The sequence below is a fragment of the Schistocerca cancellata genome, unplaced genomic scaffold (assembly GCF_023864275.1).
Source record: "Schistocerca cancellata isolate TAMUIC-IGC-003103 unplaced genomic scaffold, iqSchCanc2.1 HiC_scaffold_1109, whole genome shotgun sequence".
Classification (NCBI taxonomy): domain Eukaryota; kingdom Metazoa; phylum Arthropoda; class Insecta; order Orthoptera; family Acrididae; genus Schistocerca; species Schistocerca cancellata.
This window is the reverse complement of record NW_026047108.1, coordinates 259,490-274,019: the sequence shown is the minus strand read 5'-3', so window position 1 is coordinate 274,019 and position 14,530 is coordinate 259,490. Positions and strand designations below refer to the sequence as shown.

The window sequence follows — 14,530 nt, the reverse complement described above, 5'->3', positions numbered from 1 at the left end:
AGACGCCTGTGGCGTAGCCCTTGGCTCCTGAATCAGATGCAGTAGTTCCAACAAAAACTCTCCTGAACGGCACTGTGCCGAAAACTTCGCTACAGATCACCCTTGTCTTGCTTGTGCTTCTGGTAGACGCCGGTTTTGCAGCCAGGAAGCGGACAGCAGCAACTTCCAACTAGTTTTAGAGTACTCAAACAACACAGTAAAACAGCATGCATCTTTTGCAGAACAGGAAAAACTAGACCGTGACAGGATTCGAACCTGCAATCTTCGGATCCGAAGTCCGACGCCTTATCCATTAGGCCACACGGTCACTGGTGCAGTATACTTCTCCACACACACTTCATTTTCGCCATTTGTACACTTGGCAGAATGAATTTCCCATCTTTGACGCAGTTCTCCATCTCAAATTTCAGTACTAAAAGTACGACGCTACTTCTTGCTGTGTCCCATCGCAAGTTACATTCAAGCCCTTATGACGCTGATCAAACAAGAGGTGGCAAATCAGCTTCAATCGCTTAGTGCCATCTCAGTCGCTTGCAGAAGGTACCTCACCCTATGTGATACAATGGCGAGTTGTCGCTATTACCAAAGCGGCGGCGGCGGCGCCGACGACGACGACGACGACGACGACAATCGCGAGGGTCTTTATCAGGGGTAGAAAATACATCACAAGAACTAAGTATTTCACGTCGGCATTCTCCGCAGACTGCCAAAAGCTGCAGATTCTGGTGCCCACTTTAATAGCACCATTCACACTATTCATTTGCGAGAGCATTTCTTAAATACCGCACCCATTCATAATTTTTTTTATCCCTGACCGCTTGTTTCGAAAGGGCCACGGTGGGAGGGGCTGTTACAAAATTCTTTTGCCTCCTGTGAGGATCGAACTCACGACCTCTGGTTTACTAGACCAGCGCTCTGCCACTGAGCTAAGGAGGCGCCTCCTAGCGCCCTATTCGGGTACTTTGTTCTTACAGAGTAGTGAATCGGAGCCCTTCAGCTCGAAACGCACCGCATGAGCGACCATTATTTGCATTTAGTTAGCACAGCTGCTGCTTTCCTACACATCTCACACTATATCGATGTACAACTAAAATTCCAAAACAACACATTTATTTCATTTCAGAGTCACTTTCAGCTTCAAATACCGTTCCTCTGATATTCATACGAAGCTAGGCATCGTCGTAACCCGTTACGTTCATTACGCAAGGCTCACGAGAGGGGCGCATGTTGGATCCGCGTAGACACAAAATTTTGCGCCGCCCAGCGTGGGGCTCGAACCCACGGCCCTGAGATTAAGAGTCTCATGTACTACCGACTGAGCTAGCCGGGCTGCACGCAACGCGTTACGAGCCATACAATACTGATTTGACCTGCGACCATCTATTGAAGATTCTTTTGACTACAACTTATTTCCTGCTGCCACAAATCAGCTACAATCCTATTCAATGAAAAATTGTCTCCGAAAGGCATCAAATCTGCTTGAAATGATACGTGGCTATCAGCACCATTATTCAACACACATGCTCGACAGTGCGCAGACGCCTGTGGCGTAGCCCTTGGCTCCTGAATCAGATGCAGTAGTTCCAACAAAAACTCTCCTGAACGGCACTGTGCCGAAAACTTCGCTACAGATCACCCTTGTCTTGCTTGTGCTTCTGGTAGACGCCGGTTTTGCAGCCAGGAAGCGGACAGCAGCAACTTCCAACTAGTTTTAGAGTACTCAAACAACACAGTAAAACAGCATGCATCTTTTGCAGAACAGGAAAAACTCGACCGTGACAGGATTCGAACCTGCAATCTTCGGATCCGAAGTCCGACGCCTTATCCATTAGGCCACACGGTCACTGGTGCAGTATACTTCTCCACACACACTTCATTTTCGCCATTTGTACACTTGGCAGAATGAATTTCCCATCTTTGACGCAGTTCTCCATCTCAAATTTCAGTACTAAAAGTACGACGCTACTTCTTGCTGTGTCCCATCGCAAGTTACATTCAAGCCCTTATGACGCTGATCAAACAAGAGGTGGCAAATCAGCTTCAATCGCTTAGTGCCATCTCAGTCGCTTGCAGAAGGTACCTCACCCTATGTGATACAATGGCGAGTTGTCGCTATTACCAAAGCGGCGGCGGCGGCGCCGACGACGACGACGACGACGACGACAATCGCGAGGGTCTTTATCAGGGGTAGAAAATACATCACAAGAACTAAGTATTTCACGTCGGCATTCTCCGCAGACTGCCAAAAGCTGCAGATTCTGGTGCCCACTTTAATAGCACCATTCACACTATTCATTTGCGAGAGCATTTCTTAAATACCGCACCCATTCATAATTTTTTTTATCCCTGACCGCTTTTTTCGAAAGGGCCACGGTGGGAGGGGCTGTTACAAAATTCATTTGCCTCCTGTGAGGATCGAACTCACGACCTCTGGTTTACTAGACCAGCGCTCTGCCACTGAGCTAAGGAGGCGCCTCCTAGCGCCCTTTTCGGGTACTTTGTTCTTACAGAGTAGTGAATCGGAGCCCTTCAGCTCGAAACGCACCGCATGAGCGACCATTATTTGCATTTAGTTAGCACAGCTGCTGCTTTCCTACACATCTCACACTATATCGATGTACAACTAAAATTCCAAAACAACACATTTATTTCATTTCAGAGTCACTTTCAGCTTCAAATACCGTTCCTCTGATATTCATACGAAGCTAGGCATCGTCGTAACCCGTTACGTTCATTACGCAAGGCTCACGAGAGGGGCGCATGTTGGATCCGCGTAGACACAAAATTTTGCGCCGCCCAGCGTGGGGCTCGAACCCACGACCCTGAGATTAAGAGTCTCATGTACTACCGACTGAGCTAGCCGGGCTGCACGCAACGCGTTACGAGCCATACAATACTGATTTGACCTGCGACCATCTATTGAAGATTCTTTTGACTACAACTTATTTCCTGCTGCCACAAATCAGCTACAATCCTATTCAATGAAAAATTGTCTCCGAAAGGCATCAAATCTGCTTGAAATGATACGTGGCTATCAGCACCATTATTCAACACACATGCTCGACAGTGCGCAGACGCCTGTGGCGTAGCCCTTGGCTCCTGAATCAGATGCAGTAGTTCCAACAAAAACTCTCCTGAACGGCACTGTGCCGAAAACTTCGCTACAGATCACCCTTGTCTTGCTTGTGCTTCTGGTAGACGCCGGTTTTGCAGCCAGGAAGCGGACAGCAGCAACTTCCAACTAGTTTTAGAGTACTCAAACAACACAGTAAAACAGCATGCATCTTTTGCAGAACAGGAAAAACTCGACCGTGACAGGATTCGAACCTGCAATCTTCGGATCCGAAGTCCGACGCCTTATCCATTAGGCCACACGGTCACTGGTGCAGTATACTTCTCCACACACACTTCATTTTCGCCATTTGTACACTTGGCAGAATGAATTTCCCATCTTTGACGCAGTTCTCCATCTCAAATTTCAGTACTAAAAGTACGACGCTACTTCTTGCTGTGTCCCATCGCAAGTTACATTCAAGCCCTTATGACGCTGATCAAACAAGAGGTGGCAAATCAGCTTCAATCGCTTAGTGCCATCTCAGTCGCTTGCAGAAGGTACCTCACCCTATGTGATACAATGGCGAGTTGTCGCTATTACCAAAGCGGCGGCGGCGGCGCCGCCGACGACGACGACGACGACGACGACGACGACGACAATCGCGAGGGTCTTTATCAGGGGTAGAAAATACATCACAAGAACTAAGTATTTCACGTCGGCATTCTCCGCAGACTGCCAAAAGCTGCAGATTCTGGTGCCCACTTTAATAGCACCATTCACACTATTCATTTGCGAGAGCATTTCTTAAATACCGCACCCATTCATAATTTTTTTTATCCCTGACCGCTTTTTTCGAAAGGGCCACGGTGGGAGGGGCTGTTACAAAATTCATTTGCCTCCTGTGAGGATCGAACTCACGACCTCTGGTTTACTAGACCAGCGCTCTGCCACTGAGCTAAGGAGGCGCCTCCTAGCGCCCTTTTCGGGTACTTTGTTCTTACAGAGTAGTGAATCGGAGCCCTTCAGCTCGAAACGCACCGCATGAGCGACCATTATTTGCATTTAGTTAGCACAGCTGCTGCTTTCCTACACATCTCACACTATATCGATGTACAACTAAAATTCCAAAACAACACATTTATTTCATTTCAGAGTCACTTTCAGCTTCAAATACCGTTCCTCTGATATTCATACGAAGCTAGGCATCGTCGTAACCCGTTACGTTCATTACGCAAGGCTCACGAGAGGGGCGCATGTTGGATCCGCGTAGACACAAAATTTTGCGCCGCCCAGCGTGGGGCTCGAACCCACGGCCCTGAGATTAAGAGTCTCATGTACTACCGACTGAGCTAGCCGGGCTGCACGCAACGCGTTACGAGCCATACAATACTGATTTGACCTGCGACCATCTATTGAAGATTCTTTTGACTACAACTTATTTCCTGCTGCCACAAATCAGCTACAATCCTATTCAATGAAAAATTGTCTCCGAAAGGCATCAGATCTGCTTGAAATGATACGTGGCTATCAGCACCATTATTCAACACACATGCTCGACAGTGCGCAGACGCCTGTGGCGTAGCCCTTGGCTCCTGAATCAGATGCAGTAGTTCCAACAAAAACTCTCCTGAACGGCACTGTGCCGAAAACTTCGCTACAGATCACCCTTGTCTTGCTTGTGCTTCTGGTAGACGCCGGTTTTGCAGCCAGGAAGCGGACAGCAGCAACTTCCAACTAGTTTTAGAGTACTCAAACAACACAGTAAAACAGCATGCATCTTTTGCAGAACAGGAAAAACTCGACCGTGACAGGATTCGAACCTGCAATCTTCGGATCCGAAGTCCGACGCCTTATCCATTAGGCCACACGGTCACTGGTGCAGTATACTTCTCCACACACACTTCATTTTCGCCATTTGTACACTTGGCAGAATGAATTTCCCATCTTTGACGCAGTTCTCCATCTCAAATTTCAGTACTAAAAGTACGACGCTACTTCTTGCTGTGTCCCATCGCAAGTTACATTCAAGCCCTTATGACGCTGATCAAACAAGAGGTGGCAAATCAGCTTCAATCGCTTAGTGCCATCTCAGTCGCTTGCAGAAGGTACCTCACCCTATGTGATACAATGGCGAGTTGTCGCTATTACCAAAGCGGCGGCGGCGGCGCCGACGACGACGACGACGACGACGACGACGACAATCGCGAGGGTCTTTATCAGGGGTAGAAAATACATCACAAGAACTAAGTATTTCACGTCGGCATTCTCCGCAGACTGCCAAAAGCTGCAGATTCTGGTGCCCACTTTAATAGCACCATTCACACTATTCATTTGCGAGAGCATTTCTTAAATACCGCACCCATTCATTATTTTTTTTATCCCTGACCGCTTTTTTCGAAAGGGCCACGGTGGGAGGGGCTGTTACAAAATTCATTTGCCTCCTGTGAGGATCGAACTCACGACCTCTGGTTTACTAGACCAGCGCTCTGCCACTGAGCTAAGGAGGCGCCTCCTAGCGCCCTTTTCGGGTACTTTGTTCTTACAGAGTAGTGAATCGGAGCCCTTCAGCTCGAAACGCACCGCATGAGCGACCATTATTTGCATTTAGTTAGCACAGCTGCTGCGTTCCTACACATCTCACACTATATCGATGTACAACTAAAATTCCAAAACAACACATTTATTTCATTTCAGAGTCACTTTCAGCTTCAAATACCGTTCCTCTGATATTCATACGAAGCTAGGCATCGTCGTAACCCGTTACGTTCATTACGCAAGGCTCACGAGAGGGGCGCATGTTGGATCCGCGTAGACACAAAATTTTGCGCCGCCCAGCGTGGGGCTCGAACCCACGGCCCTGAGATTAAGAGTCTCATGTACTACCGACTGAGCTAGCCGGGCTGCACGCAACGCGTTACGAGCCATACAATACTGATTTGACCTGCGACCATCTATTGAAGATTCTTTTGACTACAACTTATTTCCTGCTGCCACAAATCAGCTACAATCCTATTCAATGAAAAATTGTCTCCGAAAGGCATCAGATCTGCTTGAAATGATACGTGGCTATCAGCACCATTATTCAACACACATGCTCGACAGTGCGCAGACGCCTGTGGCGTAGCCCTTGGCTCCTGAATCAGATGCAGTAGTTCCAACAAAAACTCTCCTGAACGGCACTGTGCCGAAAACTTCGCTACAGATCACCCTTGTCTTGCTTGTGCTTCTGGTAGACGCCGGTTTTGCAGCCAGGAAGCGGACAGCAGCAACTTCCAACTAGTTTTAGAGTACTCAAACAACACAGTAAAACAGCATGCATCTTTTGCAGAACAGGAAAAACTCGACCGTGACAGGATTCGAACCTGCAATCTTCGGATCCGAAGTCCGACGCCTTATCCATTAGGCCACACGGTCACTGGTGCAGTATACTTCTCCACACACACTTCATTTTCGCCATTTGTACACTTGGCAGAATGAATTTCCCATCTTTGACGCAGTTCTCCATCTCAAATTTCAGTACTAAAAGTACGACGCTACTTCTTGCTGTGTCCCATCGCAAGTTACATTCAAGCCCTTATGACGCTGATCAAACAAGAGGTGGCAAATCAGCTTCAATCGCTTAGTGCCATCTCAGTCGCTTGCAGAAGGTACCTCACCCTATGTGATACAATGGCGAGTTGTCGCTATTACCAAAGCGGCGGCGGCGGCGCCGACGACGACGACGACGACGACGACGACAATCGCGAGGGTCTTTATCAGGGGTAGAAAATACATCACAAGAACTAAGTATTTCACGTCGGCATTCTCCGCAGACTGCCAAAAGCTGCAGATTCTGGTGCCCACTTTAATAGCACCATTCACACTATTCATTTGCGAGAGCATTTCTTAAATACCGCACCCATTCATAATTTTTTTTATCCCTGACCGCTTTTTTCGAAAGGGCCACGGTGGGAGGGGCTGTTACAAAATTCATTTGCCTCCTGTGAGGATCGAACTCACGACCTCTGGTTTACTAGACCAGCGCTCTGCCACTGAGCTAAGGAGGCGCCTCCTAGCGCCCTTTTCGGGTACTTTGTTCTTACAGAGTAGTGAATCGGAGCCCTTCAGCTCGAAACGCACCGCATGAGCGACCATTATTTGCATTTAGTTAGCACAGCTGCTGCTTTCCTACACATCTCACACTATATCGATGTACAACTAAAATTCCAAAACAACACATTTATTTCATTTCAGAGTCACTTTCAGCTTCAAATACCGTTCCTCTGATATTCATACGAAGCTAGGCATCGTCGTAACCCGTTACGTTCATTACGCAAGGCTCACGAGAGGGGCGCATGTTGGATCCGCGTAGACACAAAATTTTGCGCCGCCCAGCGTGGGGCTCGAACCCACGACCCTGAGATTAAGAGTCTCATGTACTACCGACTGAGCTAGCCGGGCTGCACGCAACGCGTTACGAGCCATACAATACTGATTTGACCTGCGACCATCTATTGAAGATTCTTTTGACTACAACTTATTTCCTGCTGCCACAAATCAGCTACAATCCTATTCAATGAAAAATTGTCTCCGAAAGGCATCAAATCTGCTTGAAATGATACGTGGCTATCAGCACCATTATTCAACACACATGCTCGACAGTGCGCAGACGCCTGTGGCGTAGCCCTTGGCTCCTGAATCAGATGCAGTAGTTCCAACAAAAACTCTCCTGAACGGCACTGTGCCGAAAACTTCGCTACAGATCACCCTTGTCTTGCTTGTGCTTCTGGTAGACGCCGGTTTTGCAGCCAGGAAGCGGACAGCAGCAACTTCCAACTAGTTTTAGAGTACTCAAACAACACAGTAAAACAGCATGCATCTTTTGCAGAACAGGAAAAACTCGACCGTGACAGGATTCGAACCTGCAATCTTCGGATCCGAAGTCCGACGCCTTATCCATTAGGCCACACGGTCACTGGTGCAGTATACTTCTCCACACACACTTCATTTTCGCCATTTGTACACTTGGCAGAATGAATTTCCCATCTTTGACGCAGTTCTCCATCTCAAATTTCAGTACTAAAAGTACGACGCTACTTCTTGCTGTGTCCCATCGCAAGTTACATTCAAGCCCTTATGACGCTGATCAAACAAGAGGTGGCAAATCAGCTTCAATCGCTTAGTGCCATCTCAGTCGCTTGCAGAAGGTACCTCACCCTATGTGATACAATGGCGAGTTGTCGCTATTACCAAAGCGGCGGCGGCGGCGCCGACGACGACGACGACGACGACGACGACGACGACACAAGAACTAAGTATTTCACGTCGGCATTCTCCGCAGACTGCCAAAAGCTGCAGATTCTGGTGCCCACTTTAATAGCACCATTCACACTATTCATTTGCGAGAGCATTTCTTAAATACCGCACCCATTCATTATTTTTTTTATCCCTGACCGCTTTTTTCGAAAGGGCCACGGTGGGAGGGGCTGTTACAAAATTCATTTGCCTCCTGTGAGGATCGAACTCACGACCTCTGGTTTACTAGACCAGCGCTCTGCCACTGAGCTAAGGAGGCGCCTCCTAGCGCCCTTTTCGGGTACTTTGTTCTTACAGAGTAGTGAATCGGAGCCCTTCAGCTCGAAACGCACCGCATGAGCGACCATTATTTGCATTTAGTTAGCACAGCTGCTGCGTTCCTACACATCTCACACTATATCGATGTACAACTAAAATTCCAAAACAACACATTTATTTCATTTCAGAGTCACTTTCAGCTTCAAATACCGTTCCTCTGATATTCATACGAAGCTAGGCATCGTCGTAACCCGTTACGTTCATTACGCAAGGCTCACGAGAGGGGCGCATGTTGGATCCGCGTAGACACAAAATTTTGCGCCGCCCAGCGTGGGGCTCGAACCCACGGCCCTGAGATTAAGAGTCTCATGTACTACCGACTGAGCTAGCCGGGCTGCACGCAACGCGTTACGAGCCATACAATACTGATTTGACCTGCGACCATCTATTGAAGATTCTTTTGACTACAACTTATTTCCTGCTGCCACAAATCAGCTACAATCCTATTCAATGAAAAATTGTCTCCGAAAGGCATCAGATCTGCTTGAAATGATACGTGGCTATCAGCACCATTATTCAACACACATGCTCGACAGTGCGCAGACGCCTGTGGCGTAGCCCTTGGCTCCTGAATCAGATGCAGTAGTTCCAACAAAAACTCTCCTGAACGGCACTGTGCCGAAAACTTCGCTACAGATCACCCTTGTCTTGCTTGTGCTTCTGGTAGACGCCGGTTTTGCAGCCAGGAAGCGGACAGCAGCAACTTCCAACTAGTTTTAGAGTACTCAAACAACACAGTAAAACAGCATGCATCTTTTGCAGAACAGGAAAAACTAGACCGTGACAGGATTCGAACCTGCAATCTTCGGATCCGAAGTCCGACGCCTTATCCATTAGGCCACACGGTCACTGGTGCAGTATACTTCTCCACACACACTTCATTTTCGCCATTTGTACACTTGGCAGAATGAATTTCCCATCTTTGACGCAGTTCTCCATCTCAAATTTCAGTACTAAAAGTACGACGCTACTTCTTGCTGTGTCCCATCGCAAGTTACATTCAAGCCCTTATGACGCTGATCAAACAAGAGGTGGCAAATCAGCTTCAATCGCTTAGTGCCATCTCAGTCGCTTGCAGAAGGTACCTCACCCTATGTGATACAATGGCGAGTTGTCGCTATTACCAAAGCGGCGGCGGCGGCGCCGACGACGACGACGACAATCGCGAGGGTCTTTATCAGGGGTAGAAAATACATCACAAGAACTAAGTATTTCACGTCGGCATTCTCCGCAGACTGCCAAAAGCTGCAGATTCTGGTGCCCACTTTAATAGCACCATTCACACTATTCATTTGCGAGAGCATTTCTTAAATACCGCACCCATTCATAATTTTTTTTATCCCTGACCGCTTGTTTCGAAAGGGCCACGGTGGGAGGGGCTGTTACAAAATTCTTTTGCCTCCTGTGAGGATCGAACTCACGACCTCTGGTTTACTAGACCAGCGCTCTGCCACTGAGCTAAGGAGGCGCCTCCTAGCGCCCTATTCGGGTACTTTGTTCTTACAGAGTAGTGAATCGGAGCCCTTCAGCTCGAAACGCACCGCATGAGCGACCATTATTTGCATTTAGTTAGCACAGCTGCTGCTTTCCTACACATCTCACACTATATCGATGTACAACTAAAATTCCAAAACAACACATTTATTTCATTTCAGAGTCACTTTCAGCTTCAAATACCGTTCCTCTGATATTCATACGAAGCTAGGCATCGTCGTAACCCGTTACGTTCATTACGCAAGGCTCACGAGAGGGGCGCATGTTGGATCCGCGTAGACACAAAATTTTGCGCCGCCCAGCGTGGGGCTCGAACCCACGGCCCTGAGATTAAGAGTCTCATGTACTACCGACTGAGCTAGCCGGGCTGCACGCAACGCGTTACGAGCCATACAATACTGATTTGACCTGCGACCATCTATTGAAGATTCTTTTGACTACAACTTATTTCCTGCTGCCACAAATCAGCTACAATCCTATTCAATGAAAAATTGTCTCCGAAAGGCATCAAATCTGCTTGAAATGATACGTGGCTATCAGCACCATTATTCAACACACATGCTCGACAGTGCGCAGACGCCTGTGGCGTAGCCCTTGGGTCCTGAATCAGATGCAGTAGTTCCAACAAAAACTCTCCTGAACGGCACTGTGCCGAAAACTTCGCTACAGATCACCCTTGTCTTGCTTGTGCTTCTGGTAGACGCCGGTTTTGCAGCCAGGAAGCGGACAGCAGCAACTTCCAACTAGTTTTAGAGTACTCAAACAACACAGTAAAACAGCATGCATCTTTTGCAGAACAGGAAAAACTCGACCGTGACAGGATTCGAACCTGCAATCTTCGGATCCGAAGTCCGACGCCTTATCCATTAGGCCACACGGTCACTGGTGCAGTATACTTCTCCACACACACTTCATTTTCGCCATTTGTACACTTGGCAGAATGAATTTCCCATCTTTGACGCAGTTCTCCATCTCAAATTTCAGTACTAAAAGTACGACGCTACTTCTTGCTGTGTCCCATCGCAAGTTACATTCAAGCCCTTATGACGCTGATCAAACAAGAGGTGGCAAATCAGCTTCAATCGCTTAGTGCCATCTCAGTCGCTTGCAGAAGGTACCTCACCCTATGTGATACAATGGCGAGTTGTCGCTATTACCAAAGCGGCGGCGGCGGCGCCGACGACGACGACGACGACGACGACGACAATCGCGAGGGTCTTTATCAGGGGTAGAAAATACATCACAAGAACTAAGTATTTCACGTCGGCATTCTCCGCAGACTGCCAAAAGCTGCAGATTCTGGTGCCCACTTTAATAGCACCATTCACACTATTCATTTGCGAGAGCATTTCTTAAATACCGCACCCATTCATAATTTTTTTTATCCCTGACCGCTTTTTTCGAAAGGGCCACGGTGGGAGGGGCTGTTACAAAATTCATTTGCCTCCTGTGAGGATCGAACTCACGACCTCTGGTTTACTAGACCAGCGCTCTGCCACTGAGCTAAGGAGGCGCCTCCTAGCGCCCTTTTCGGGTACTTTGTTCTTACAGAGTAGTGAATCGGAGCCCTTCAGCTCGAAACGCACCGCATGAGCGACCATTATTTGCATTTAGTTAGCACAGCTGCTGCGTTCCTACACATCTCACACTATATCGATGTACAACTAAAATTCCAAAACAACACATTTATTTCATTTCAGAGTCACTTTCAGCTTCAAATACCGTTCCTCTGATATTCATACGAAGCTAGGCATCGTCGTAACCCGTTACGTTCATTACGCAAGGCTCACGAGAGGGGCGCATGTTGGATCCGCGTAGACACAAAATTTTGCGCCGCCCAGCGTGGGGCTCGAACCCACGGCCCTGAGATTAAGAGTCTCATGTACTACCGACTGAGCTAGCCGGGCTGCACGCAACGCGTTACGAGCCATACAATACTGATTTGACCTGCGACCATCTATTGAAGATTCTTTTGACTACAACTTATTTCCTGCTGCCACAAATCAGCTACAATCCTATTCAATGAAAAATTGTCTCCGAAAGGCATCAGATCTGCTTGAAATGATACGTGGCTATCAGCACCATTATTCAACACACATGCTCGACAGTGCGCAGACGCCTGTGGCGTAGCCCTTGGCTCCTGAATCAGATGCAGTAGTTCCAACAAAAACTCTCCTGAACGGCACTGTGCCGAAAACTTCGCTACAGATCACCCTTGTCTTGCTTGTGCTTCTGGTAGACGCCGGTTTTGCAGCCAGGAAGCGGACAGCAGCAACTTCCAACTAGTTTTAGAGTACTCAAACAACACAGTAAAACAGCATGCATCTTTTGCAGAACAGGAAAAACTAGACCGTGACAGGATTCGAACCTGCAATCTTCGGATCCGAAGTCCGACGCCTTATCCATTAGGCCACACGGTCACTGGTGCAGTATACTTCTCCACACACACTTCATTTTCGCCATTTGTACACTTGGCAGAATGAATTTCCCATCTTTGACGCAGTTCTCCATCTCAAATTTCAGTACTAAAAGTACGACGCTACTTCTTGCTGTGTCCCATCGCAAGTTACATTCAAGCCCTTATGACGCTGATCAAACAAGAGGTGGCAAATCAGCTTCAATCGCTTAGTGCCATCTCAGTCGCTTGCAGAAGGTACCTCACCCTATGTGATACAATGGCGAGTTGTCGCTATTACCAAAGCGGCGGCGGCGGCGCCGACGACGACGACGACAATAGCGAGGGTCTTTATCAGGGGTAGAAAATACATCACAAGAACTAAGTATTTCACGTCGGCATTCTCCGCAGACTGCCAAAAGCTGCAGATTCTGGTGCCCACTTTAATAGCACCATTCACACTATTCATTTGCGAGAGCATTTCTTAAATACCGCACCCATTCATAATTTTTTTTATCCCTGACCGCTTGTTTCGAAAGGGCCACGGTGGGAGGGGCTGTTACAAAATTCTTTTGCCTCCTGTGAGGATCGAACTCACGACCTCTGGTTTACTAGACCAGCGCTCTGCCACTGAGCTAAGGAGGCGCCTCCTAGCGCCCTATTCGGGTACTTTGTTCTTACAGAGTAGTGAATCGGAGCCCTTCAGCTCGAAACGCACCGCATGAGCGACCATTATTTGCATTTAGTTAGCACAGCTGCTGCTTTCCTACACATCTCACACTATATCGATGTACAACTAAAATTCCAAAACAACACATTTATTTCATTTCAGAGTCACTTTCAGCTTCAAATACCGTTCCTCTGATATTCATACGAAGCTAGGCATCGTCGTAACCCGTTACGTTCATTACGCAAGGCTCACGAGAGGGGCGCATGTTGGATCCGCGTAGACACAAAATTTTGCGCCGCCCAGCGTGGGGCTCGAACCCACGGCCCTGAGATTAAGAGTCTCATGTACTACCGACTGAGCTAGCCGGGCTGCACGCAACGCGTTACGAGCCATACAATACTGATTTGACCTGCGACCATCTATTGAAGATTCTTTTGACTACAACTTATTTCCTGCTGCCACAAATCAGCTACAATCCTATTCAATGAAAAATTGTCTCCGAAAGGCATCAAATCTGCTTGAAATGATACGTGGCTATCAGCACCATTATTCAACACACATGCTCGACAGTGCGCAGACGCCTGTGGCGTAGCCCTTGGGTCCTGAATCAGATGCAGTAGTTCCAACAAAAACTCTCCTGAACGGCACTGTGCCGAAAACTTCGCTACAGATCACCCTTGTCTTGCTTGTGCTTCTGGTAGACGCCGGTTTTGCAGCCAGGAAGCGGACAGCAGCAACTTCCAACTAGTTTTAGAGTACTCAAACAACACAGTAAAACAGCATGCATCTTTTGCAGAACAGGAAAAACTCGACCGTGACAGGATTCGAACCTGCAATCTTCGGATCCGAAGTCCGACGCCTTATCCATTAGGCCACACGGTCACTGGTGCAGTATACTTCTCCACACACACTTCATTTTCGCCATTTGTACACTTGGCAGAATGAATTTCCCATCTTTGACGCAGTTCTCCATCTCAAATTTCAGTACTAAAAGTACGACGCTACTTCTTGCTGTGTCCCATCGCAAGTTACATTCAAGCCCTTATGACGCTGATCAAACAAGAGGTGGCAAATCAGCTTCAATCGCTTAGTGCCATCTCAGTCGCTTGCAGAAGGTACCTCACCCTATGTGATACAATGGCGAGTTGTCGCTATTACCAAAGCGGCGGCGGCGGCGCCGACGACGACGACGACGACGACGACGACAATCGCGAGGGTCTTTATCAGGGGTAGAAAATACATCACAAGAACTAAGTATTTCACGTCGGCATTCTCCGCAGACTGCCAAAAGCTGCAGATTCTG

General features: G+C 47.9%; 28 non-coding genes across 28 annotated transcripts; all 28 read right to left on the bottom strand.

Moving 5' to 3' along the window:
• Positions 1-234: 234 nt before the first annotated feature.
• On the bottom strand, positions 235-307 carry Trnar-ucg (transfer RNA arginine (anticodon UCG)). The gene has a single exon. It is a non-coding gene; the product is annotated as a tRNA-Arg (tRNA).
• Positions 308-864: 557 nt separating this feature from the next.
• On the bottom strand, positions 865-936 carry Trnat-agu (transfer RNA threonine (anticodon AGU)). The gene has a single exon. It is a non-coding gene; the product is annotated as a tRNA-Thr (tRNA).
• Positions 937-1,257: 321 nt separating this feature from the next.
• Positions 1,258-1,330, bottom strand: Trnak-cuu (transfer RNA lysine (anticodon CUU)). Its single transcript has one exon. It is a non-coding gene; the product is annotated as a tRNA-Lys (tRNA).
• A 440-nt stretch (positions 1,331-1,770) lies between these two features.
• Positions 1,771-1,843, bottom strand: Trnar-ucg (transfer RNA arginine (anticodon UCG)). The gene has a single exon. It is a non-coding gene; the product is annotated as a tRNA-Arg (tRNA).
• A 557-nt stretch (positions 1,844-2,400) lies between these two features.
• Positions 2,401-2,472, bottom strand: Trnat-agu (transfer RNA threonine (anticodon AGU)). The gene has a single exon. It is a non-coding gene; the product is annotated as a tRNA-Thr (tRNA).
• A 321-nt stretch (positions 2,473-2,793) lies between these two features.
• Trnak-cuu (transfer RNA lysine (anticodon CUU)) lies at positions 2,794-2,866 on the bottom strand. Its single transcript has one exon. It is a non-coding gene; the product is annotated as a tRNA-Lys (tRNA).
• Positions 2,867-3,306: 440 nt separating this feature from the next.
• Trnar-ucg (transfer RNA arginine (anticodon UCG)) lies at positions 3,307-3,379 on the bottom strand. The gene has a single exon. It is a non-coding gene; the product is annotated as a tRNA-Arg (tRNA).
• Positions 3,380-3,948: 569 nt separating this feature from the next.
• On the bottom strand, positions 3,949-4,020 carry Trnat-agu (transfer RNA threonine (anticodon AGU)). Its single transcript has one exon. It is a non-coding gene; the product is annotated as a tRNA-Thr (tRNA).
• Positions 4,021-4,341: 321 nt separating this feature from the next.
• On the bottom strand, positions 4,342-4,414 carry Trnak-cuu (transfer RNA lysine (anticodon CUU)). The gene has a single exon. It is a non-coding gene; the product is annotated as a tRNA-Lys (tRNA).
• Positions 4,415-4,854: 440 nt separating this feature from the next.
• Trnar-ucg (transfer RNA arginine (anticodon UCG)) lies at positions 4,855-4,927 on the bottom strand. The gene has a single exon. It is a non-coding gene; the product is annotated as a tRNA-Arg (tRNA).
• Positions 4,928-5,490: 563 nt separating this feature from the next.
• Positions 5,491-5,562, bottom strand: Trnat-agu (transfer RNA threonine (anticodon AGU)). The gene has a single exon. It is a non-coding gene; the product is annotated as a tRNA-Thr (tRNA).
• Positions 5,563-5,883: 321 nt separating this feature from the next.
• Trnak-cuu (transfer RNA lysine (anticodon CUU)) lies at positions 5,884-5,956 on the bottom strand. The gene has a single exon. It is a non-coding gene; the product is annotated as a tRNA-Lys (tRNA).
• A 440-nt stretch (positions 5,957-6,396) lies between these two features.
• Trnar-ucg (transfer RNA arginine (anticodon UCG)) lies at positions 6,397-6,469 on the bottom strand. Its single transcript has one exon. It is a non-coding gene; the product is annotated as a tRNA-Arg (tRNA).
• A 560-nt stretch (positions 6,470-7,029) lies between these two features.
• Positions 7,030-7,101, bottom strand: Trnat-agu (transfer RNA threonine (anticodon AGU)). The gene has a single exon. It is a non-coding gene; the product is annotated as a tRNA-Thr (tRNA).
• A 321-nt stretch (positions 7,102-7,422) lies between these two features.
• Positions 7,423-7,495, bottom strand: Trnak-cuu (transfer RNA lysine (anticodon CUU)). Its single transcript has one exon. It is a non-coding gene; the product is annotated as a tRNA-Lys (tRNA).
• Positions 7,496-7,935: 440 nt separating this feature from the next.
• Trnar-ucg (transfer RNA arginine (anticodon UCG)) lies at positions 7,936-8,008 on the bottom strand. Its single transcript has one exon. It is a non-coding gene; the product is annotated as a tRNA-Arg (tRNA).
• A 529-nt stretch (positions 8,009-8,537) lies between these two features.
• Trnat-agu (transfer RNA threonine (anticodon AGU)) lies at positions 8,538-8,609 on the bottom strand. The gene has a single exon. It is a non-coding gene; the product is annotated as a tRNA-Thr (tRNA).
• Positions 8,610-8,930: 321 nt separating this feature from the next.
• Positions 8,931-9,003, bottom strand: Trnak-cuu (transfer RNA lysine (anticodon CUU)). The gene has a single exon. It is a non-coding gene; the product is annotated as a tRNA-Lys (tRNA).
• Positions 9,004-9,443: 440 nt separating this feature from the next.
• Trnar-ucg (transfer RNA arginine (anticodon UCG)) lies at positions 9,444-9,516 on the bottom strand. Its single transcript has one exon. It is a non-coding gene; the product is annotated as a tRNA-Arg (tRNA).
• Positions 9,517-10,064: 548 nt separating this feature from the next.
• Trnat-agu (transfer RNA threonine (anticodon AGU)) lies at positions 10,065-10,136 on the bottom strand. Its single transcript has one exon. It is a non-coding gene; the product is annotated as a tRNA-Thr (tRNA).
• A 321-nt stretch (positions 10,137-10,457) lies between these two features.
• Trnak-cuu (transfer RNA lysine (anticodon CUU)) lies at positions 10,458-10,530 on the bottom strand. The gene has a single exon. It is a non-coding gene; the product is annotated as a tRNA-Lys (tRNA).
• A 440-nt stretch (positions 10,531-10,970) lies between these two features.
• Positions 10,971-11,043, bottom strand: Trnar-ucg (transfer RNA arginine (anticodon UCG)). Its single transcript has one exon. It is a non-coding gene; the product is annotated as a tRNA-Arg (tRNA).
• Positions 11,044-11,603: 560 nt separating this feature from the next.
• Trnat-agu (transfer RNA threonine (anticodon AGU)) lies at positions 11,604-11,675 on the bottom strand. Its single transcript has one exon. It is a non-coding gene; the product is annotated as a tRNA-Thr (tRNA).
• Positions 11,676-11,996: 321 nt separating this feature from the next.
• Trnak-cuu (transfer RNA lysine (anticodon CUU)) lies at positions 11,997-12,069 on the bottom strand. The gene has a single exon. It is a non-coding gene; the product is annotated as a tRNA-Lys (tRNA).
• Positions 12,070-12,509: 440 nt separating this feature from the next.
• On the bottom strand, positions 12,510-12,582 carry Trnar-ucg (transfer RNA arginine (anticodon UCG)). Its single transcript has one exon. It is a non-coding gene; the product is annotated as a tRNA-Arg (tRNA).
• Positions 12,583-13,130: 548 nt separating this feature from the next.
• Trnat-agu (transfer RNA threonine (anticodon AGU)) lies at positions 13,131-13,202 on the bottom strand. Its single transcript has one exon. It is a non-coding gene; the product is annotated as a tRNA-Thr (tRNA).
• A 321-nt stretch (positions 13,203-13,523) lies between these two features.
• Positions 13,524-13,596, bottom strand: Trnak-cuu (transfer RNA lysine (anticodon CUU)). The gene has a single exon. It is a non-coding gene; the product is annotated as a tRNA-Lys (tRNA).
• Positions 13,597-14,036: 440 nt separating this feature from the next.
• Trnar-ucg (transfer RNA arginine (anticodon UCG)) lies at positions 14,037-14,109 on the bottom strand. The gene has a single exon. It is a non-coding gene; the product is annotated as a tRNA-Arg (tRNA).
• Positions 14,110-14,530: the final 421 nt, after the last annotated feature.